Raw genomic sequence first — 24,865 nt, forward strand, 5'->3', positions numbered from 1 at the left:
ATCATTACTACAGCAGTAGTACCAGGATCATTACTACAGCAGTAGTATCAGGATAATTACTACAGCGTTAGTATCAGGATCATTACTACAGCAGTAGTACCAGGATCATTACTACAGCGTTAGTATCAGGATCATTACTACAGCAGTAGTACCGGGATCATTACTACAGCAGTAGTATCAGGATCATTACTACAGCGTTAGTATCAGGATAATTACTACAACAGTAGTACCAGGATAATTACTACAGCAGTAGTATCAAGATCATTACTACAGCAGTAGTACCAGGGTCATTACTACAGCAGTAGTACCAGGATAATTACTACAGCAATAGCATCAGGATCATTACTACAGCAGTAGTACCAGGATCATTACTACAGCAGTAGTACCAGGATCGTTACTACAGCAGTAGTACCAGGATCATTACTACAGCGTTAGTATCAAGATCATTACTATAGCAGTAGTACCAGGATCATTACTACAGCAGTAGTATCAGGATAATTACTACAGCGTTAGTATCAGGATCATTACTACAGCAGTAATACCAGGATCATTACTACAGCGTTAGTATCAGGATCATTACTACAGCAGTAGTATCAGGATAATTACTACAGCGTTAGTATCAGGATCATTACTACAGCAGTAGTACCAGGATCATTACTACAGCAGTAGTATCAGGATCATTACTGCAGCAGTAGTATCAGGATCATTACTACAGCGTTAGTATCAGGATCATTACAACAGCGTTAGTATCAGGATCATTACTACAGCAGTAGTATCAGGATCATTACTACAGCGTTAGTATCAGGATCATTACTACAGCAGTAGTATCAGGATCATTACTACAGCGTTAGTATCAGGATCATTACTACAGCAGTAGTACCAGGATCATTACTACAGGAGTAGTATCAGGATAATTACTACAGCGTTAGTATCAGGATCATTACTACAGCAGTAGTACCAGGATCATTACTACAGCGTTAGTATCAGGATCATTACTACAGCAGTAGTATCAGGATAATTACTACAGCGTTAGTATCAGGATCATTACTACAGCAGTAGTACCAGGATCATTACTACAGCGTTAGTATCAGGATCATTACTACAGCAGTAGTACCAGGATCATTACTACAGCAGTAGTATCAGGATCATTACTGCAGCAGTAGTATCAGGATCATTACTACAGCGTTAGTATCAGGATCATTACTACAGCAGTAGTATCAGGATCATTGCTACAGCAGTAGTATCAAGATCATTACTACAGCAGTAGTACCAGGGTCATTACTACAGCAGTAGTACCAGGATAATTACTACAGCAATAGCATCAGGATCATTACTACAGCAGTAGTACCAGGATCATTACTACAGCAGTAGTACCAGGATCGTTACTACAGCAGTAGTACCAGGATCATTACTACAGCGTTAGTATCAAGATCATTACTATAGCAGTAGTACCAGGATCATTACTACAGCAGTAGTACCAGGATCATTACTACAGCGTTACTATCAGGATCATTACTACAGGAGTAGTATCAGGATCATTACTACAGCAGTAGTATCAGGATGATTACTACAGCAGTAGTACCAGGATAATTACTACAGCAGTAGCATCAGGATAATTACTACAGCAGTAGTACCAGGATTATTACTACAGCAGTAGTACCTGGATCGTTACTACAGCAGTAGTACCATGATCATTACTACAGCGTTAGTATCAGGATCATTACTACAGCAGTAGTATCAGGATCATTATTACAGCAGTAGTATCAGGATCATTACTACAGCAGTAGTATCAGGATAATTACTACAACAGTAGTACCAGGATAATTACTACAGAAGTAGCATCAGGATAATTACTACAGCAGTAGTACCAGGATCATTACTACAGCAGTAGTACCAGGATCATTACTACAGCAGTAGTATCAAGATGATTACTACAGCAGTAGTACCAGGATCATTACTACAGCGTTAGTATCAAGATCATTACTACAGCAGTAGTACCAGGATCATTACTACAGCAGTAGTATCAGGATCATTACTACAGCAGTAGTATCAGGATCATCACTACAGCAGTAGTACCCGGATCATTACTACAGCAGTAGTATCAGGATCATTACTACAGCAGTAGTATCAGGATCATTACTACAGCGTTAGTATCAGGATCATTACTACAGCAGTAGTACCAGGATCATTACTACAGCAGTAGTATCAAGATCATTACTACAGCAGTAGTATCATGATCATTACTACAGCAGTAGTACCAGGATCATTACTACAGCAGTAGTATCAAGATCATTACTACAGCAGTAGTATCAGGATTATTACTACAGCAGTAGTACCAGGATAATTACTACAGCAGTGGTACCAGGATAATTACTACAGCAGTAGCATCAGGATAATTACTACAGCAGTAGTACCAGGATCATTACTACAGCAGTAGTACCAGGATCGTTACTACAGCAGTAGTATCAGGATAATTACTACAGCAGTAGTACCAGGATCATTACTACAGCAGTAGTACCAGGATCATTACTACAGCAGTAGTATCAGGATAATTACTACAGCAGTAGTACCAGGATCATTACTACAGCAGTAGTATCAAGATCATTACTACAGCAGTAGTATCAGGATAATTACTACAGCAGTAGTACCAGGATCATTACTACAGCAGTAGTATCATGATCATTACTACAGCAGTAGTACCAGGATAATTACTACAGATGTAGTATCAGGATCATTACTACAGCAGTGGTATCAAGATCATTACTACAGCAGTAGTACCAGGATCATTACTACAGCAGTAGTATCAAAAACGTTAAACCCGATGCTCTCTCCCGTCAGGCTGTTTCTCCGGAGGAAGACGCAGACGAAGCCGGGATTTCATCCTCCCTGCCCGTGTTCGTCTGGGAGTCACTCGTTTCCAACTGGAGGATGAGGTCAGTCGGGCTCAAGCTGGGGCAGCCACCCCGGACAGCTGTCCCGCGGGTTTAATATTTGTGCCTCCCGGTCTGCGCTCCAAGGTCTTGGTGTTCTGCCACTCTTCCCGCCTGGCCTGTCATCCCGGAACTACACTCACTCACCATCTGCTGTCCCAGAGGTTTTGGCGGCCCTCCTGTCGACGGGATGTTCGAGATTTCGTGGCTGGTTGTCCTGTCTGCGCCCGATCCAAATCCTCTCGACTGCGTCCTGCTGGTCTTCTGCGCCCTCTGCCCATCCCTCATCGCCCCTGGTCCCATATTGCTATGGATTTTGTCACTGGCCTTCCTCCATCCAGTGGCATGACAGTTATCCTGACTATAGTTGACCGGTTCTCTAAGATGGCCCACTTCATCGCCCTCCCTAATCTGCCCACAGCTAAGCAGACGGCAGATCTCCTGACTGACCATGTTTTCCGTCTCCATGGCATCCCAGTAGATGTTGCGTCTGACCGGGGTCCCCAGCTCGTCTCGAAGTTTTGGGCCGAATTCTGCTGTCTGCTGGGGATCCAGGTCAGTCTCTCTTCTGGTTTTCATCCCCAGTCCGATGGTCAGTCGGAGAGAGCTAATCAAACACTGGAAACCTGTCTCCGCTGCCTGTGCTCTGAAAACCCCGCTACCTGGTCCCGCAACCTGTCCTGGGTGGAGTATGCACACAACTCTTTGCCCTCCTCGGCCACAGGGTTGTCACCTTTCCAGGTGGTGAATGGTTTTCAACCTCCACTGTTCTCCCCTCAGGAGGAAGAGGTCCGGGTCCCTTTGGCGCATGCGGCGGTCCGCCGCTGTCACTGGCTCTGGCGGCTGTTCGTGCTGCGCTTCTGCGGACGTCTCAGCGCTACCAGACGGCGGCCAACAGTCTGCGCCGGACCGCTCCGTCCTACCAGGTGGGTCAACGGGTTTGGTTGGCCACCGAGGATCTTCCTCTACACCTGGAATGTCGGAAGTTGGCCCCCAGGTTGCCAGATCGGCTTGGTTCTTCCCTGTACGTATCCAGCCTTTATTTCTCTGCATGTCTGCCTGTCTGTCATTGACCCTGTTGCCTGGATTTGGATTTTGCCTCTGCCTGCCCCCTGTCTGGTACTCTGCTTAGGATTGTTTGGCTCTCCTGGCTCTTGGACCCCTGGAATTGTTTATTGGACCTAGATATCGGATCACGGACTCTACTCTCCTTGCTCCCACAAGGTTTTTCTGGTCTCCACGCTGTCAGCCTGGTCAGCAGTCCGGACTGTTGGCTATATCCCACCTTCTAACCTCTCTTTGCTAAGCAGGTTCTCCCACACCACGCAGCAGATTCTTCCCAGGATTTCCTCCACCCTGATCCCGAGAAACCCTTCCTACACCTGCTGGATCTCACTCTGCTGGTACGTCAGCCCGTACTATTACGCACTGTCATCTGCTACTCCTTGCCTCCTAACTCCTGTCTCCTATATCCACAGAAGCCAGACCATAGGGAAGACCGGATTGCACAATCTGTCACGGTTTCTGGGTTTTGGTGGGTGTTTTGATTGTTTAGGATTTTGGTTTTTGTCATGATTAGTTTGGTCATGTTCTTGGTTTGTAGTTCTTATGTTCATGCTTTAGTTTTCAGTTTTGTCATGCTTGGTTTTCCCTCTTGTGTTCCTGTGGTTTTCTGTTCCTGCCTCGTTAGTTCACCTGGTCTGATTAGTCATCCACTTCACCTGTGTCTTGTTACTCCCTCTGTGTATAAGTACTCCCGGTTTTCAGTCATTCATTGTCAGATCCTCATTTTGTCATGTTTGGTTTTTGTTCTCTGGAGTTTATCCCCGTCGTCTATGGTTGCCTGTCTTGTGTTCCTGGGAAATAAACCTTTTACCTGCACCAGTTCTGCCTCCTGCCTGCATTTGGGTCCTCACCTCCACCTCCATTCGTGACAGTAGGATCTGACCACAACTGGACCCAGCAGGTTTGATGGCTTGGCATCAGTATTACGATCCGGGGGTTGCTGACTGGTTCCCTACGGTGGAGGAGCCAGACCCGTGGTTTCCTGATCCTCCTCCTACAAGGTCCAGGAGGAGGAGGACGTCCAGGAACCAGGGGCGACAGCCCCTCGAATACATGACATCAAGCGAACTGGTGGGAATGCTCCTGGGACTGGAGACGGAGTGGGAGCCGCAGGATTATCCAGAGTGGTCACCATTCTGGGGAACCAGACTGGCGATTAGCCCCAAACCACTGGGGCGGTCTGCATCTCGGAGGTCAACACCAGCTCCACGGTCCACATCTCGGGTGACGCCATCTGCTGTACTGTCACGGTTGCCGCCACCAGCTCCCAGGCCTACGTCTCCAGCTTCGCCTCCTGCTCCAGTGCCCCAGCTCTCCACGCCGGCTCCCAGATCTGCTCCAGTGCCTCAGCACCCCACGTCTGCGCCAAGGTTCTGCCCTGCTCCGCAGCGTCCGACGCCGGCTCCGAGGTCCTGCCCTGCTCCGCAGCGTCCGACGCCGGCTCCGAGGTCCTGCCCTGCGCCGCAGCGTCCGACGCCGGCTCCGAGGTCCTGCCCTGCGCCGCAGCGTCCGACGCCGGCTCCGAGGTCCTGCCCTGCGCCGCAGCGTCCCACGCCGGCTCCGAGGTCCTGCCCTGCTCTGCAGCGTCCCACGCCAGCTCCGAGGTCCTGCCCTGCTCTGCAGCGTCCCACGCCGGTGCCCAGGTCCTGCCCGTCTCTTCTGGTCCCAGTTCCTGAGGGGGTCTCCAGTGGTGACGCCTCTCTTCTGGTCCCTGTCCCTGAGGGGGTCTCCAGTGGTGACGCCTCTCTTCTGGTCCCTGTCCCTGAGGGGGTCTCCAGTGGTGACGTCTCTCTCCTGGTCCCTGTCCCTGAGGGGGTCTCCAGTGGTGACGCCTCTCTTCTGGTCCCTGTCCCTGAGGGGGTCTCCAGTGGTGACGCCTCTCTTCTGATTCCTGTTCCTGAGGGGGTCTTCAGTGGTGATGCTTCTCTTCTGATTCCTGTTTCCGAGGGGGTCTCGGGTCGAGACGCCCCTTACCCACTACTGGTGCCCGACCCAGAGATCCAGTCTGCCCGTCCGCCGCCAGAGATCCAGTCCAAGCCTGCCCGTCCTCCAGAGATCCAGTCCAAGCCTGCCCGTCCTCCAGAGATCCAGTCCAAGCCTGCCCGTCCTCCAGAGATCCAGTCCAAGCCTGCCCGTCCTCCAGAGATCCAGTCCAAGCCTGCCCGTCCTCCAGAGCGCCAGTCCAAGCCTGCCCGTCTGCCTGGAAACCTGTCTGTGCGTCCTCCGGGTCGTCCTCTGGAGGTTCTGCCCCGGTTCGTCCGGCCTCCTGACCGGAGCCTGCTGTCTGCACGGCCTCCGGGTCGTCCTCCGGAGGTTCTGCCCCGGTCCGTCCGGCCCCCTGGCCGGCCGCCTGAACTGATCCTGCTGTCTGCACGGCCTCCGGGTCGTCCTCCGGAGGTTCTGCCCCGGTCCGTCCGGCCCCCTGGCCGGCCGCCTGAACTGATCCGGCTGTCTGCACGGCCTCCGGGCCATCCACCGGAGGTTCTGCCCCGGTCCGTCCGGCCCCCCGGCCTGCCTCCTGGCCTAATCCTGCCGTCTGTTCTGCCTCCAGGTGGCTCCCCCTGAACTTTGTCCTGGGGCCTGTCTTGTTTTGGTCGGTCCCTCCTCCGGGCCCCCTCCGCCCACCCTGGGTGGCCGGCTTGGGGTTTTTCTCTTTTGTGGACTTTGTTGGGCCGTCTGGTGTCCGGCCCTTGAGGGGGGGGTTCTGTCACGGTTTCTGGGTTTTGGTGGGTGTTTTGATTGTTTAGGATTTTGGTTTTTGTCATGATTAGTTTGGTCATGTTCTTGGTTTGTAGTTCTTATGTTCATGCTTTAGTTTTCAGTTTTGTCATGCTTGGTTTTCCCTCTTGTGTTCCTGTGGTTTTCTGTTCCTGCCTCGTTAGTTCACCTGGTCTGATTAGTCATCCACTTCACCTGTGTCTTGTTACTCCCTCTGTGTATAAGTACTCCCGGTTTTCAGTCATTCATTGTCAGATCCTCATTTTGTCATGTTTGGTTTTTGTTCTCTGGAGTTTATCCCCGTCGTCTGTGGTTCCCTGTCGTGAGTTCCTGGGTAGTAAACCTTTTAACCTGCACCAGTTCTGCCTCCTGCCTGCATTTGGGTCCTCACCTCCACCGCCATTCGTGACAACAATCTATCTTTTGTGTACAAATAAATGTTTGTAACTCATCCCTGGGATTCTGAGCCTTATTCTGAGTCCAAACATGTCAGCACCATGACATCCCCTGTCCTGTGTGGTTCCCTTCTCCTGTGTTTCAAGAATAAAACCTTGTCACCAGCACAGTTCTGCCTCCTGCCTTCACTGCCTGCATTTGGGTCCTCACCTCCGTCCGCTGCACGTGACAGGATCATTACTACAGCAGTAGTATCAGGATCATTACTACAGCAGTAGTACCAGGATCATTACTACAGCAGTAGTATCAGGATCATAACTACAGCAGTAGTATCAGGATCATTACTACAGCAGTAGTACCAGGATCATTACTACAGCAGTAGTACCAGGATCATTACTACAGCAGTAGTATCAGGATCATAACTACAGCAGTAGTATCAGGATCATTACTACAGCAGTAGTACCCGGATCATTACTACAGCAGTAGTACCAGGATCATTACTACAGCAGTAGTACCAGTATCATTACTACAGCAGTAGTACCAGTATCATTACTACAGCAGTAGTACCAGGATCATTACTACAGCAGTAGTAGCAGGATAATTACTACAGCAGTAGTATCAAGATCATTACTACAGCAGTAGTACCAGGATCATTACTACAGCAGTAGTACCAGTATCATTACTACAGCAGTGGTACCAGGATCATTACTACAGCAGTAGTACCAGGATCATTACTACAGCAGTAGTATCCGGATCGGTAACATTTTACAATACTGGACGCAAAATTTGCTTCGTTACTAGGGAACACCTTGGGGGCGAATCAGGAAGTAATGGGTAGTTAACCAATACTTACTGGTACCCACAAAAACCAGGCTTATTAAGGAACAAAATAGAAATTCTTCATGTGAATACTGGATTACTCTGACACGTTGAGTGAACAGCTCATTTAGTCAAAAACCTGTTTCCTGGTGGTTTTGGAAGCCTTTGTAAGGATGAAAAGCAGTTTTATTTATTTATTCTTGTACTGCTGTGTCGTCTTACCTTTACTTGTTCATCACTTACTAAGTAATAAGTCATTACTTAATCATTGACTGGTCATTATCTATTGTACTGTTTACCTTCATAAAAAAGTCAAACATAATACCAAGTACTTACTGAGGAACGAAGCATTAACTACTCAGTACCTGACCAGTACCTACTACTTTTGTGTACATTATTGTAAAGTCAAACATCATACCAAGTACTTACTGAGGAACGAAGCATTAACTACTCAGTACCTGACCAGTACCTACTACTTTTGTCTACATTATTGTAAAGTCAAACATAATATCAAGTACTTACTGAGGAACGAAGCATTAACTACTCAGTACCTGACCAGTACCTACTACTTTTGTGTACATTATTGTAAAGTCAAACATCATACCAAGTACTTACTGAGGAACGAAGCATTAACTACTCAGTACCTGACCAGTACCTACTACTTTTGTGTACATTATTGTAAAGTCAAACATCATACCAAGTACTTACTGAGGAACGAAGCATTAACTACTCAGTACCTGACCAGTACCTACTACTTTTGTGTACATTATTGTAAAGTCAAACATCATACCAAGTACTTACTGAGGAACGAAGCATTAACTAATCATTACCTGAACAGTACCTACTAGTTTTGTGGCATTTTTTCTATATTGAAAATAACAGTTTGATCTCTTTAGGCTTTATGCATATAGCTATCTAACATGTGCAAACCATTTAAAATTGATAACAACTGCAGAAGAAGAGACAGGATTTATTACACAAAATGTACCTTAAAGTTAGACACACACACGCAAGCATTTCCCCCAATAAATGGAAACTATCGTTTCTGTTTGCATATCTCATGAAGCATATGTCCAAGTGCACCATTCTTGTGAGATTTGGCCACCCAGTGTGTCCACTCTATTGAGGCAAGCTGTTTCTTCAAGTTGTTCTCTGTTCGATTGCCAGGCAGTCTACAGACCTGGGATTTGTAGGTAGACCACTCACAGTCAATGTTCTTTGTATGGGCACCTGTTTCTGCGTTTAAAATGACCGGCTGTGGTTTACTGAATAGTGAACATATCCACTATTAGCCAGTGCCGTCATATAAACCCTCCATTGATCTGAGATGATAGTGGTCCCTTGGCAATCATAACACCTTATGACTGGGATCAAGTGCCACCAGGACTGTTTTCTGACTAGCCTCAGAAAGGGCCGCCTTCTCATGCCTGTTATGCCTAGTATTCCAAAGACCCATGTTCGCCTCCTCCAGATTCGTCCAAATCTTCCCCGACCATACTGTTCAAAATAAGAAAACATGGTAGTAAAAGAAAGTTTAATATTGTCCATAAATTCAAAAAGTTCTTTGTATTGACTTGTAAAAACACACAGAAATATCATATAATTGAATATACTATTAGATCATTTAATTGGCTGTGTAAAAATCAGAGTTAAAAAGTACAAAAACAATGTATAAAAAAAAAATCACTTATAAACATCTTTACAAGATATTATCATTCCACTAGATGGGTCTGTGTTAGGATGTCTCCTGGTCCGGCCCACAGTATTAATGTCCTCTGGATCTTCCAGAGCCATGGCTGAGATAGATGGTGGTTGTTGGTTCTACTCAATTTGTGCTTCTTTTTTTTTTTTTTTTACCTTCTTCTCTAGCTTTAGCAACAATCAACCAGTCTCTGGCTCCACTTCTTTCTCTTTTTGTCATTGTACCCACATTTCTGCTCTATATCCTCCACCAGTTTCTTACAACTGGTAAGATTAAGCTTCCCATCAAACTTAAACTCTTTCATCCATTTCTGAATGTATTTCACATTTTCAGACCTTCTACAAAACAGAAATTTTGCATCACCCACTAGGGTCAAGGAACTGCTTTGTCCCATGATTACTGCTCATCACACAGACACACCAGAGTTCCCTGAACCCTCCTGTAGTCCCTCACTATGTGAACTCTGTCTCCCAGAAACGCCAGGGTTCCCTGAACCCTCTTGCAGCCTTGCGACCACGGAAACAGGGTGTACCTGACACCCAGGGTTTTTTTTAAAACCCTCTTGTAGTCTTTCGACCGCCAAATTAGCTGCCGTCAAAATATTACCAAATATAATGAAAATAGCACTCTCACCAGTCACTGAAGATCTGTGTTTCCTCTCTGTTTGGATCCCGTCACTCTCCAATGAATCGGCAGTATCCTGGCCCCTGTTTTACGGCTACCCGGACCGGGGGTCTTTGTTTTTAGGATGCTCTGACCTCCCCGTGTATGGTTTCAGGTCCCGTCCTTTCCAAGGAAAGATGTTGGGATCCGGCTCAAAGGACCAAGTTGTTGGATAACAATAATCTTAGACTTTAAATCAGGAACGACAAACCAACAGAATCTTGACAGAGTCAAATTTACTTGCAAGAAGTTCAGTTTAGCACAAAAACAGACACGCTGTGAGCAGTGTACAGCCAGCCGTGAACCGAAAGAGAGCCAAATGTAAACTGAAGATTCAATTGTTCAGTACAAGTGTTAAAACTGCATTATCTTCTCAGCAAGGTCATGTTCAGCTTTCCCATGAGAAAAATGAGTTATGTATCCACTGACAATATACGCTCAGTTACAGTGTGAGTCACATAAAATATGCTTTACAGAATATAATTATAATTCACAGAATATGCTTGCAAGAAAAAAACAATTATAACTACAAACTATTAACTTTATTGAAACTATGAAACTATGAACTTCATTTGACTTTATTTTTTTCTAACAATGCACCGCGTAGTCCTGTCTTTTTTAAGGGTCTATGGCGAGTGGAAGACGCCACAGTGTCCAAGCTTCACCAATGTCCAGTCTTTCCTTGTCTCAGTCCAATATGAATGAATTTAATGCCATTTGGTAAATTAGACATTTTTCTAATCTACTGCATGCACACTTTCCTCATTCAAAGATGAATGAGGTGATATGTTTCACACTTACAATAAAGGTTTACCTCATAACTGGATAACATCCTAATTTTTTACATTTTTTTTTAATTTGGATGACAGCTTTATGCTTCTGTACTCTTCCCTTATTACTAGCAAACTCTTTTTCTTCTGACTCTTGTCATTAAATACTTGTTGATTAGAATGCTGTATTTATAAGGATCTTTTACAATGTTTGGTGTGTTTATATGTTAATGTGCCTCTGTAATTTCTTATTTTCTCTATTAGGGCCTCCTGGCCAGGGCATGTTTGCAAATGAGAGCTGGTTCTTAAACGTTTAACCTGGTAAAATAAAGATGAGACAAACAGACACCATCAACAGCAAAAGATGTTTGGCATGGTAGAGAAGATCTGGCATGTTTTTCATGGTTCAACCCACAAATGCATTTTCTTTACAAATGTGACAATTTAAAGGGAAATAAACACTTTCTGGTCAAGAAGCATTGTTACAAAGGAGTAATCCAACAAGCACTAATCTACTTACCTGTGTTAATATAATTCATTTAGCTTTTTGATTAAGTCATATAACTTATTTTTTGTGGTTTGATACAAGGGCACTATTGTTTTGACTTGGGACTTACAGTGACTCGGTTTTATATAACAATTCAAAAAGGAAATTCAAAGCATTTCTTTAAACTTATCTGATAGGAAATGTGAGATCACATGGAGATGATATTAATACCAATACAATGACTGAGTGTGTGACAGATTGCATCAATTTCTTTGTGGACAGCATCGTCCCAGCAGTGAGTTGCTTCCACAGTAACAAGTCCTGGATCACCAGTGACCTGAAAAGCTGCTAAACAACCTGTCAGGGAGGTACTGAAGACACCGTGTAACCGGTGAGTTTCTGTGTTGTGCTGCCGTCACACAGCGTGATCGCTTGGAGAAACAGTCTCTGTTTGTTTGCTGAGAACAACAAAGAAAAGTAAAAACCACCATGTAACTCTGCCGGCTCCAGTTCCTAAACAAATTAAACAGAAACTAAATTAAATGTTAAGAAAGAAATTCTGTTTTGATGATAGAAATAAAAAATGACAAAAAAGGATAAGAAACAAAAGGATGGATTGGGATAAAGTAATAAATAAATGACAATGGCACCCACCTCTCATACAGGTGAATTGTACAAAAGGGGAGGGGTACAGGGGCCTAAGGAATTTATAGATTACTCCGAGAATAAGAAGCCAGGAAGAAGAAGTTTACAACTCAAAGTGAAATGCAGTGAATTTTTGCGATCCTTTCAGGTATGTCAACACTTAAACAGATTTTCTGTAATTACAGCCCAAAGTTGAAGTTATCTAGGTTACAAACAGTAAAAAGTTAGATACCACCTCCAGCAGAACAACAGGAGGGATGCGTGGTGAGGAATAAAAAAGATCACTGGCTTCAAGTTAAAGGAGGATCAGACTGATGGAAGTCAGGACAGAGCTGATGAGCTGAACATGTTCTTCAATAGATTCAGTCCACCACCTGCCTCCAGCCCAACAGACAACACACCCTCCATGAGCCTCATCATCTCCCTCCAAATCAGAACATACTGAGACCTCCTCTGTCTCAAGATTAAATGTAAATCCAAAGGAGGATTATTTTCTAGAAGCAGCACAACCTCATGAGCTATTTCAAAATTTGAAATGTTCAGTTTTTATTCAGTGAAGCTAGAAGTTTATTTCATTTCCTTCTATTTTCCTGTACTTTCTAAACCTCATTATTGGTCACAATAACTTAAAATAACCATTGTTGTCTATGTGCAATGATCAAAAGACAATCCTTAAAATGTATTAAAGTGAGCTGCTAAGATCAATGTAAAATCTGGGGTTCACCTGAATTTTTGGCTGGTGCACCTAAATGAAGAAGTGCAGCCAATGCTGAAAGTTAGTCTGGAGCCCTCTTATAATAAGCTAAGTAGCTCTATTAAACGTGACATTGCTGCGGTAGTGGGATATCAAGAAGTATCAAGTGTTAAGACACAGCTGTAATCACCTGCACATCTGGCTGCTGGGGAACAAACTCTGTTTATCTGTATAGACTGTTAACATTTTTTCTAACGAGGATGTAAAAGTAATGCAGAATTACCCTAAATAAATATTTATTGCTAAAAAAAACAAAAAAAAAAAAACACGGACTGCTTGTTTTTACGTGAGATGAGCACATTAGGTGTAATGAAACAATAAAAATATAAGCCAAGATGTAGCGGAGCTCCTTTGTTTTTATGGACAAGTGTAAATGTGTGATTGGAGCTTTTTCAGATAAAAATTATACAACTTCATTGATGTGAGACAATAAGAACATCTCATACCACTATTTTGTCCACATAAACTGAACTGCACAGAATAGCACAGGCTGACTTGGATTCCATGGTTGCTATGGAGGTGCATCATTATTTAAAAACAAACAAAGTTTTCACTGATAAAACAGATTTTCTGAAAATTCCGTTTTTTCTCAACAAGTCCTTTATAAAGACAAGTTGGCAAGTTCATCTTGAGAGTCAAGAAGAAATTCAAATATGGAAAATGTAAGTTTTGAGCTTATTTATATTCTGTAGGTCATAATTTAATACTTTTAACTTCCATTAATGAGGTATCAAAGTAGATTCAAGAGAGATTAAATCTGGATTTAACTAATTGAGAGCAGAAAATGTGCATTTGAAAATGCACATTGGGCTGTAAGTATTAGAGTTTTTTACATTTCAAGAAAATAAATCACCTTAGAAGTGATTTGGTTTAAGGAACTGTAAGATAAGTTTAGGAAAATGTTAATGTTTTGCTTAAACCTCATATGTTTGATTAAAAACTGTTTTTGAAGTATAAAACTCAGATTTTATTTGTTAGAATTTGTTATAAAAAGTTATAAAATTATAGCTATGTCAAATCTATATAACAATCACAGCATCAAATTTGGAAAATGTAAAATCTGAGCTCATTTAAATTCTGTAGTTCATAATTTAAAACTTTTAACTCCACTAATACGGTAACAAAGTAGATTCAAGAGTTTAAGTCTGGATTTAACTAATTTGGAGTGTAAAAATTTGCATTTGAAAACTGTAAACTCACTTAAAGTTTTATTATTTGGGCTGTTGGTATTAAACTTTTGTACATTTCAAGAAAACAGCTTATAAGTGATTTGTTTTAAGGGAACTGTAGGACAAGTTTAGGAAAATGTTTATGTATTTATTAAACCTGTTCTGTTCGATTAAAAATGTGTTTTGGATGTACAAAACTTAGATTTTTATCTCTAAATGTAACAAAATTGTATGGACATGTCTAAAACAAAAGGTTATACTGCATTATTTTGCATTTTAAACAACTAAAAGTATGATAAACGAAATTATGTCGAAATTCGTCAACTGCTTCAACTACAATTGAAAACGCTGTTCAACCACCGGTGTCAAGACTGCAAAAGAAATGCGCATGCGCCAGCCGCTGGCTGGACGCACGCGTTCACCCCCCCTTTGCGTGCAGACTGCAAATCAATTGCGCATGTGCAAAGTCTCCGCTAGCTTGTTTGCTGTCATTTAAAATCGAAATTATCAGTCAGAAAACTTTACTAATCCCCGAAGGCGATTTGAGTCACCATAGCAACAACGCGTTCAAAGTACAACAAAAAAAGAACTTAGCAGCAGCTTGTTCAAGGTGGTATTTTTAAGGTGCTGTAAGTATGAGAACATGAAATAAGTAATCAATGCCGATTTATGCGAAATAAGCCGATTTAAAGGCAACAAGTCATTAAGGTACATGTAGCCTACATGTAAACATGTATGGAATTTGAATCTGGTCTCTCATGTTGTTCTACAGTACACAAAAAGGATGTGCAGAACCAGGACAAAAACAGCTGAACAATAATAATAAAACATATTATACTGATTGATACTGATTATTAATTGAACAAGAAGATGTATAAGTTATTAAAACAAACAATAATAAATATTGGATATGAAGTGATTGTTGGGGAAGAGAAGGAAGTTTGGGCTGCTCTGCTTGACCCAACCTGGAGATGAATGGATAGATGGATTTTTTAGTTCATCTTATATGTTTCTACATTTTAATGATTAAATTGTTAAGCCAGAGCTTTCACTTTAAACAATGATACCAAAAAAACAAAAAAAGTTTTTTAGAATAAAAAAAGTTTTTAGAAGAAGGCTGTGGGTTTTTTTTATAAAGAAAATATTCTGATACTAAAATACAACTAAATACTAAATTAAGTACTAAATATATGTAATTAATAAAAAGAATATGCTTTTAGACTTTCTACAGATTACACAGAGTAATTTAGATCAGAGAGAAAGTAGAAGTGTGTTTACTGAACACTGACAGAAATCAGGTGGTACATTTATTATGTGTGTGTGTACTCTGCACTGTAGCCATCAGTACACATCAGAAACACTCTAACTTGGTCTACAATGCAAAGCAGGCTAATTTTTATACATTTTTATGCATTATAAAGCAATAAAATACACTAACAGCAGACATGATAAATGTCTTAGGCTAAATAGTTTTTAACTATATGAATTTTACGTTCTTGTTTGCAGCTGGACTCGCAATCTTATTTTAAAAGAGATTATTTTAAATGCTGCTTTCTCATAAACTTAGACCAATTCAATGATTTCAGTGGAAAAGAATAAAACAGGTAATATTACTGGAAGTAAAATCCAACACTGGCAGCAGAACTTTGTGGGTTAAAAAGGTTTACAGGCTTCTTAAATTCACTTAGAAGGTCACTAATTTGCTTCAGGACAACAGGTCTTGTAAGACTGTGTGAATTTCCCATGTGTCAGATTTACAGTTTGTCTCTTACGTGTGTGTTTATTTGCAGAACTTGTGGTGTCCCTGTTGCTGTGGCGGTGGGAGCATCTGTTCACCCTGCAGGGAAGTCCAGGTAATTCATAAATTTCTCTATTTTAAATGTATCATTTTAATGTCATAATGTGGCCACTACTGAGCGAATCGGACATTTTTCTGAAGTAGAAACACGTTCCTGAGATAAACAGGAATGTTTTAGTTGACAGTTTACTGTCCAAGCCTGCTGCACAGCTTGGAATTTAAAGGTTTGACATGTAAAGTCTGATGCAAAGGACCGAATAAGTGGGAGTGACGTGGTCACAGTGCAGCGTTTGTACATTTTGCTCGGTGGGAATGTAAAAGTTAAGTCAGGACGTTCTTCAGCTCGGAACTTCTTTTCTGTGGAAGTGACCTTGTCCAGGTGGTTGATGCAGCTTTTAAAGAAGTGAATCCTTCAGTGCATCAGCTGTGTTGTATTTCAGTCTGCAGAGTCAGTCTTTGTGTCATAAATCTGCAGTGAGAGTCCGACATATTTTCCTGCTTTAGTTTTCTGCTCTTTGATTTCTGGGAGACGTTAAACTGCAGCAACATGTCATCATGTGTCACAGGAACTCCTCGCCGAGGAGACGTCGCTGGGGGAGGTGGACTCCAGCCCTCCTCTTTCTCCTCTTCCCCCGTCCTCTCCTCTTCTCTTTTTATCTGCTCGTCTTCCTCCTCCTCATTCCTCCTCTCTTCCTCGTGTTCTCCCTTATCCCGTTCCTCTCCGTCCTTCCCCTCCCTCCCCTCTTCTCTTTTGTCCCTCTCCTCCTCCTCCTCCTGCCCCTGTTTTCTCTTTTTCCTCTGTTCTTCCTCCTCTTTCTCCTTCTCTTTTCTCTATTGTCTCTCCTCTTCCTGGTCTCCCTCCTTCTCCTCCCTCCCCTCCTCTCCCTTGGCCCTCTCCTCCTCGTCCTTCTCCTGCCTCCCCTTTTCTACCTTGTCCCTCTCCTCCTCCACCTCTCCCTCCTTCTCCTCCCTCCCCTCCTCTCCCTTGTCCCTCTCCCTCTCCTCCTTTTCCTGCCTCCCCTCTTCTACCCTGTCCCTCTCCCTCCTTCTCCTCTCCCTCCTTCTCCTCTCCCTCCTTCTCCTCCCTCCCCTCCTCTCCCTTGTCCCTTTCCCCCTCCTCCTTCTCCTCCCTCCCCTCCTCTCCCTTGTCCCTCTCTTCCTATTCCTTCTCCTGCCTCCCCTCTTCTACCTTGTCCCTCTCCTCCTCTCCCTCCTTCTCCCTCCCCTCCTCTCCCTTGTCCCTCTCCTCCTTCTCCTGCCTCCCCTCTTCTACCTTGTCCCTCTCCTCTTCCTCCTCTCCCTCCTTCTCCTCCCTCCCCTCCTCTCTCTTTTCCCTCCCCTCCTCTCCCTTTTCCCTTCTCCCTTCTTCTCCTCCCTCCCCTCCTCTCCCTTGTCCCTCCCCTCCTCTCCCTTGTCCCTCTCCTCCTTCTCCTGCCTCCCCTCTTCTACCTTGTCCCTCTCCTCTTCCTCCTCTTCCTTCTCCTCCCTCCCCTCCTCTCCCTTGTCCCTCTCCTCCTTCTCCTGCCTCCCCTCTTCTACCTTGTCCCTCTCCTCTTCCTCCTCTTCCTTCTCCTCCCTCCCCTCCTCTCCCTTGTCCCTCTCCTCCTCTTCCTTCTCCTTCCTCCTCTCTTCTACCTTGTCCCTCTACTCTTCCTCCTCCTCCACCTCCTCCTCCTCCTGGTCTCCCTGCAGTCTTGGGTCCAGCTTACCCTGCTCCCGTCATCCTGCAGGCGGCTCACCTGACCAGTCCGGTAGGTGCTGACAGGAACAGGTGAGAGTGGAGGGAACGGGCAGATGTTCATTCGGCTTCATCCATAAAGATGCTGATCAGTAATGAAGATTTCAGAGCAATTCAGGATAAAGTCATAGAAATAAATCATCAAATACAATTTGTTTTAAAGAGCTAAAACATGAAGTGACTTAATTAAAAGTCCAGCAAAGTTTAGCAAGGGTCCAGGGAAAGTAGTCCATCTATATAAGTCTGTTTTAGGCAACAATTTAAGGACTTATAAGTTTAATTCAATCAATAAATAAATTCCAAAAACCAACAATATGGTCAGATAAACAGATGATTTCTTTCGAAAGATGAATGGCATGAAACACTTTTGATGATAAAAGCTGATCAGATTGATGAACGCAAACAGGTGAACATGTCTCCGTTCCCCAACTCTTTCCTATGATGGAAGAATGTGTTTTTGTATGTGTGAGCTGGTGGGCAGATGTCACCACAGCAGCTTGTTGTTTCACATCTGTTCTGTGTGTGTTTGTGTCTGCAGGTCAGCGCTCTGCTGTGTTTTCGACTCCTTAATGGCCAGTTCTTGGTCCCTTTTGGATGCCAGTAAGTAAAAGACAAATCCTGATCAATGTTTAGCATCAGCAGCTGAGCTTCTGTTTGTATGTCCACACTGTCTTCCTGCTGTAAAATGTGTGTGTGTGTTCCTGCAGGATGCCAGCCCGTCCTGCTGCAGCCACCCTGAACCCCTCACAGTAAGTTTTCTCTGGATGCTTTCACTCCAGATCTTCTCCTCACTCCTGATCTGTGTCAGTGGATTAAGTTTATGCCTTTTGTCTCAATAATTCTCTTTAAAATACTTCTTTTTTTAATGTGAGTTGCCATGGAAACAGGTCAGCTCTGCTCTGATTGATTTTGTTCTGTTTTGTGGCTGCAGGAAGAGGAAGCGTGATGACAACGACGGGCTGCCATGTGTCAAAAAGCCACGCAACGTCTGAAGCTAACGACGTAAGCCCCACGCCCTGGTGGATCCCGTTGGGTCCTCCACTTGTGCACCACCTTCAGCTCAGACAGACTCCACCTATTCAGAATTTTAGGGAACTTTTTTGGCCCTAAAATCCTTATATTTGGTTGTTCAGTTAGTTCCTGTTAATGGCAGGAAGCTTGGAGTCATTCTTGACCAGGATTTGTCTTTTAGTGCTCACATCAAACACGTCTCTAGAGTAGCTTCATTTCCATCATATCACCAACATAAGGAGCATCCTGTCCTGAAGTGATGCTGAACATCTGGTCCACACATTTTATCCCATCTGTGTTGGACTACTGTAACACCATCTTAAGTGGATCCCCAAACTACTCCCTTAAAATTCTTCAGCTGATCCAAAATGTTGCTGCCAGATTACTGACAAGAAAGAGCACATTTCTCCTGAGTTAGCCGCTCTACATTGGCCCTCTGTATAAATTTGTCTCAAATATCTGATTGTTTCTTATTTCCCATCGTTCCCAAAACATCGGAAAACTTGCGGTACCGAAAATTTCTGAAACTAAAATGGATGGCAGGACTTTCAGTTTTAGGCAGTCAGCCCGTTCTCTGTCTGTCTGGGGATGAAAGGCTGACACACTGTTAGAAAACTAAAAGTTGACCTAATTTGAAAAAAGCTTCTGAGTAATTTATTTATTATCATGATGTCATTCATGTGTCTTTTGTCTCTTGTAGGTGTCTAAGTGGCCGTCTTGAAGTGTGGTTCCAGAGGGTTGACCAGAAGTTCTGGGATCCCGCCTGAGATCACCACTTCACTAAGTTTTACATTTCAATGAAATGTTTAACTTTTGTATATAGTTCACTTTTGTTCTTTCATGTTTTTTTTTTTCATTTTACATGTAAATAGTTCTGAAATTTAAAATTTGAAAATTTATTTCCTGTTTATACTGTCCCTCTGCAGTGTCCACCATCTACCTGCAGATCCTCCACCTGCAGCCACCACCATCGTGTTGCAAAAAACCAGCCTCCCGTCTCCACCTGCAGCCCCCACCATCGTGTTGCAAAAAACCAGCCTCCCGTCTCCACCTGCAGCCACCACCATCGGCTTGCAAAACACCAGCCTCCCCTCTCCACCTGCAGCCACCACCATCAGCTGTTTAAACACCAGCCTCCCACCTGCAGCCACCACCATCGTGTTGCAAAAAACCAGCCTCCCGTCTCCACCTGCAGCCACCACCATCGGCTTGCAAAACACCAGCCTCCCGTCTCCATCTGCAGCCACCGCCATCGGCTTGCAAAACACCAGCCTCCCGTCTCCACCTGCAGCCACCACCATCGGCTTGCAAAACACCAGCCTCCCCTCTCCACCTGCAGCCACCACCATCAGCTGTTTAAACACCAGCCTCCCACCTGCAGCCACCACCATCGTGTTGCAAAAAACCAGCCTCCCGTCTCCACCTGCAGCCACCACCATCGGCTTGCAAAACACCAGCCTCCCGTCTCCATCTGCAGCCACCACCATCGGCTTGCAAACCACCAGCCTCTCGTCTCCACCTGCAGCCACCACCATCGGCTTGCAAAAGGCCAGCCTCCCCTCTCCACCTGCAGCCACCACCATCAGCTGTTTAAACACCAGCCTCCCACCTGCAGCCACCACCATCGGCTTCCAAAACACCAGCCTCCCGTCTCCACCTGCAGCCACCACCATCGGCTTGCTGAACACCAGCCTCCCGTCTCCACCTGCAGCCACCACCATCGGCTTGCTGAACACCAGCCTCCCGTCTCCACCTGCAGCCACCACCACCGGCTTGCAAAAGGCCAGCCTCCCGTCTCCACCTGCAGCCACCACCATCGGCTTGCAGAAGGCCAGCCTCCCGTCTCCACCTGCAGCCACCACCATCGGCTTGCTGAGCACCAACCTCCCGTCTCCACCTGCAGCCACCACCATCGGCTTGCAGAACACCAGTCTCCCATCTCCACCTGCAGCCACCACCATCGGCTTGCTGAACACCAGCCTCCCGTCTCCACCTGCAGCCACCACCATCGACTTGCTGAGCACCAACCTCCCGTCTCCACCTGCAGCCACCACCATCGGCTTGCAGAACACCAGCCTACCGTCTCCACCTGCAGCCACCACCATCGGCTTGCTGAACACCAGCCTCCCGTCTCCACCTGCGGCCACCACCATCGGCTTGCTGAACACCAGCCTCCCGTCTCCACCTGCGGCCACCACCATCGGCTTGCTGAGCACCAGCCTCCCGTCTCCACCTGCGGCCACCACCATCGGCTTGCTGAGCACCAACCTCCCGTCTCCACCTGCGGCCACCACCATCGGCTTGCTGAGCACCAACCTCCCGTCTCCACCTGCGGCCACCACCATCGGCTTGCTGAACACCAGCCTCCCGTCTCCACCTGCGGCCACTACCATCGGCTTGATGACCACCATCGTCCCGTCTCCACCTGCAGGAACCACCATCAGCTTTTAAAACATCTGAAAGAAGATCTAACATCGCCTGCAGGAACCACCATCGTCTTCTTTCAACACAGTGAGTGCATCCAGTTTCCAGCTCGGACCGTTAGAGTCTCCGTCCACTGGGACAGCGCCTGAGATCACCATCGAAGCCACTTCACTAAGTTTTACATGTACAATGAAATGTTCAACTTTTGTTCACTTTTGTTGTTTGATGTTTTATTGTTTTCTTCTTACATGTAACTAGTTCTGAAATTTGATAATTGAATTTTTTTTTCTGTTTATACTGTCCCTCTGCAGGGTCCACCATCCACCTCCCGTCTTTACCTGCAGGAACCACCATCGGCTTTTATAACATCTGGAAGAAGACCTGACACCACCTGCAGGAACCACCATCATCTTCTTCCAACACAGTACTGTACAAAAGTCTCGTGCCACTCCTTTTCTTTTCTTTCCATCTCCAACGTTGACCTTGTCTCGAGCAGTAGTTTCTGTTGCTCAAGACAAGTTCAACTTTTCCTGAAACATTTTACACCTGGAATCTTTTCTACGTTCCTCCATCATCAGTAGTTCAGGCTTTCTGCATGTTTGGAGTTTTTCTTTAGACGTTGGCTGCTTTTTAGCTTGTTTTCAGTCCAGTTCTTGGACCTGACTGCTTTAAGAGGAATGTGTCTTTGTTTTATTTATGTTTGTTTGTCCATATATTTATGTTTGTTTGCCTCTTAACACTGACCTCTGAATCATTCAGGTGCATAAAGGCTTTTAGCTCAAAGGATGATCCAGTGTTACGTCGACACATGACAGAAAACTTAAAACTGATTTTAATTTGGATCTTTAGGCTATTTGTTAGCCGCCTGCCACGAAGATATCATTATTCCTTCTGATTTCTTTGTGAAATATGAAAAATATCAAATGTAAAATATTTTAACAGGCATAAAAAATTGTATTTTGACCCAACAAGGTTATTCCCAGAGTTATCAGCAGAAAACTTGGCATATCTCAGCGTGGTATCCACCAAGCCGCTGGTTCAGCTATGTGAACTTTCCACTTCTTTTATTCTCAACCTGTCCAGTTGGTGTGCTGCTTCTGTATGAGAGTGATGTTTTAATTTGAAATGAACCAGGATGTCGTGTTTGGAGAAGATCCTTAGTTTCTAAGACACTCTTGCCACATATGGAATGACAACATTCTTCTCTGTTCATGATGCTTTTCCAGGTGTTTAAGCTGATTTAATGAAAGTCCAATTTGGATAAACAGGTTTGAAGTGCTTCCTTAATGTGGTTTTGTTCCTTCAGTTTTCCCTCCGTCCTCATAGGAACATTTTCAGCCTGGTGGAGTGAGGTTCTGATGACGGACACTTTGTGTTCCAGGAGCTGGTGTGAGTCAAAAACTAGATCCTGGTCTGTGTGGGTTTCTGGTAAACATCAGTGTTTACCAGAACCCCCCCTCCCCTCAACACACACACACACCAGGATCTAGTTTTTAACTCACATCACCCACTGGATCACAATCTGCATGTTGAGGACGGAGGGAAACTTAACAAAACCACATCAAGGAAGCCATTTAAGCCTGTCGTATCTAAACTGAATTTCATCAAATCAGCTACATTTCTGGAAAAGGCACAAATGCAGAAGACAGAAAGAACAGGAGGAAGAATATTGTCGTTCCATATCTGACAGGAGTGACCGAACATCACTCTCCGACAGAGGCTGCTTCACCCCAAGGACAAAACAGCCAAACACAAGCTGAGTGATGACGGAGAGTCTTCAGCAACAAAATCATGTCTCAGCATGGTGGACAGTGTGTCCTCAAATAAACTGGACAAGTTGATAATGAAGTTCACATATCTGAACTGGTGGTCGGTCTAAAAACTTCTACAGCATCTGAAATCCAGCACAGAGCTGATAGTGGATCTGAGATGTGCCAGATGACGGCAGAACTGGACTGAAAATCAGTGGTAACAGGTCTGATGGAGGGATGAATCCTCCTCAGAGCCCAGACCTGAAAATCATGAAGAAATGTGGAATCATGTTAACAGAGATCAGAACAAAAAGCAGCCAACGTGTTTATGTAAATCTCTGCTTTTTTTCTGCCTTTTTTTTCTCTTTTTCCTGGAGTGGCTCCAGACTTTTGCACAGTACTGTCCCCCAAAGTAAGAATCCACCTTCCAACCCCGTGTTGGACACACACCATCAAATGTTCTTCATGATAACTTTTGTATGTTTAAGAACTCATTTCTGTGCCACATGAGTAAACTGTGGAATTCTCTTCTCTTCTCTTCTTTTCCGGGTGCCGGGGGGTGTCCCGGTGCCCGAGACGTCCTGACTGAGGAGAACATTGTCAAATACTGAAGGTAAACAGAGAAAGTGTTGCTCATGTTTAGAGAGGATAGAAGGTCTTTAGTTTCTTCATTTATTTATTTTGGTTGTTTTTTCTCTTCAGTGAGTGCATCCAGTTTCCAGCTCGGACCATTAGAGTCTCCATCCACTGGGACAGCGCCTGAGATCACCATCGAAGCCACTTCACTAAGTTTTACATTTAGTTTAACTTTTTTATACAATTCACCATTTTTCTTTAATGTCTTCTTGTTTTCTTCTTATATGTAACTAGTTCTGAAACACGATAAGTGAGTTTTTTTCTGTTCTATTTATATTATCCCTCTGCAGTGTCCACCATCCACCTCCGATCTCCACCTGCAGCCACCCCCATCGGCTTGCAAAACACCAGCCTCTCGTCTCCACCTGCAGCCACGACAATCGGCTTGCAAAACACCAGCCTCTCGTCTCCACCTGCAGCCACCACCGTCGGCTTGCAGAAGGCCAGCCTCCCCTCTCCACCTGCAGCCACCACCACCGGCTTGCAAAGCACCAGCCTCTCGTCTCCACCTGCAGCCACCACCACCGGCTTGCAAAGCACCAGCCTCTCGTCTCCACCTGCAGCCACCACCGTCGGCTTGCTAAACACCAGCCTCCCGTCTCCACCTGCAGCCACCACCACCGGCTTGCAAAAGGCCAGCCTCCCGTCTCCACCTGCAGCCACCACCATCGGCTTGCAGAAGGCCAGCCTCCCGTCTCCACCTGCAGCCACCACCATCGGCTTGCAAAAGGCCAGCCTCCCCTCTCCACCTGCAGCCACCACCACCGGCTTGCAGAAGGCCGGCCTCCCGTCTCCACCTGCAGCCACCACCATCGGCTTGCTGAACACCAGCCTCCCATGTCCACCTGCGGCCACCACCATCGGCTTGCAAAACACCAGCCTCTCGTCTCCACCTGCAGCCACCACCGTCGGCTTGCAGAAGGCCAGCTTCCCCTCTCCACCTGCAGCCACCACCACCGGCTTGCAGAAGGCCAGCCTCCCCTCTCCACCTGCAGCCACCACCACCAGCTTGCAGAAGGCCAGCCTCCCCTCTCCACCTGCAGCCACCACCACCAGCTTGCAAAGCACCAGCCTCTCGTCTCCACCTCCAGCCACCACCGTCTGCTTGCAGAAGGCCAGCCTCCCGTCTCCACCTGCAGCCACCACCATCGGCTTGCTGAACACCAGCCTCCCATCTCCACCTGCAGCCACCACCGCCGGCTTGCAAAACACCAGCCTCCCCTCTCCACCTGCAGCCACCACCACTGGCTTGCAGAAGGCCAGCTTCCCCTCTCCACCTGCAGCCACCACCACCGGCTTTTTAAACACCAGTCTCCCACCTGCAGCCACCCCCATCGGCTTGCAAAACACCAGCCTCCCCTCTCCACCTGCAGCCACCACCACCGGCTT

The 24,865-nt window shown here is 45.4% G+C and overlaps 1 long non-coding RNA gene across 2 annotated transcripts; it reads left to right on the forward strand.

Moving 5' to 3' along the window:
• The first annotated feature begins 21,095 nt into the window (after positions 1-21,095).
• On the forward strand, positions 21,096-23,671 carry LOC121650579. 2 transcript variants are annotated; one of them, XR_006012299.1, is made up of 3 exons: positions 21,096-21,176; positions 21,401-23,453; positions 23,543-23,671. It is a non-coding gene; the product is annotated as an uncharacterized LOC121650579 (long non-coding RNA). The 2 variants fall into 2 exon arrangements; XR_006012300.1 differs by lacking the exon at positions 21,096-21,176 and adding an exon at positions 21,202-21,264.
• Positions 23,672-24,865: the final 1,194 nt, after the last annotated feature.

This window comes from Melanotaenia boesemani, chromosome 12 (assembly GCF_017639745.1).
Source record: "Melanotaenia boesemani isolate fMelBoe1 chromosome 12, fMelBoe1.pri, whole genome shotgun sequence".
Lineage (NCBI taxonomy): Eukaryota > Metazoa > Chordata > Actinopteri > Atheriniformes > Melanotaeniidae > Melanotaenia > Melanotaenia boesemani.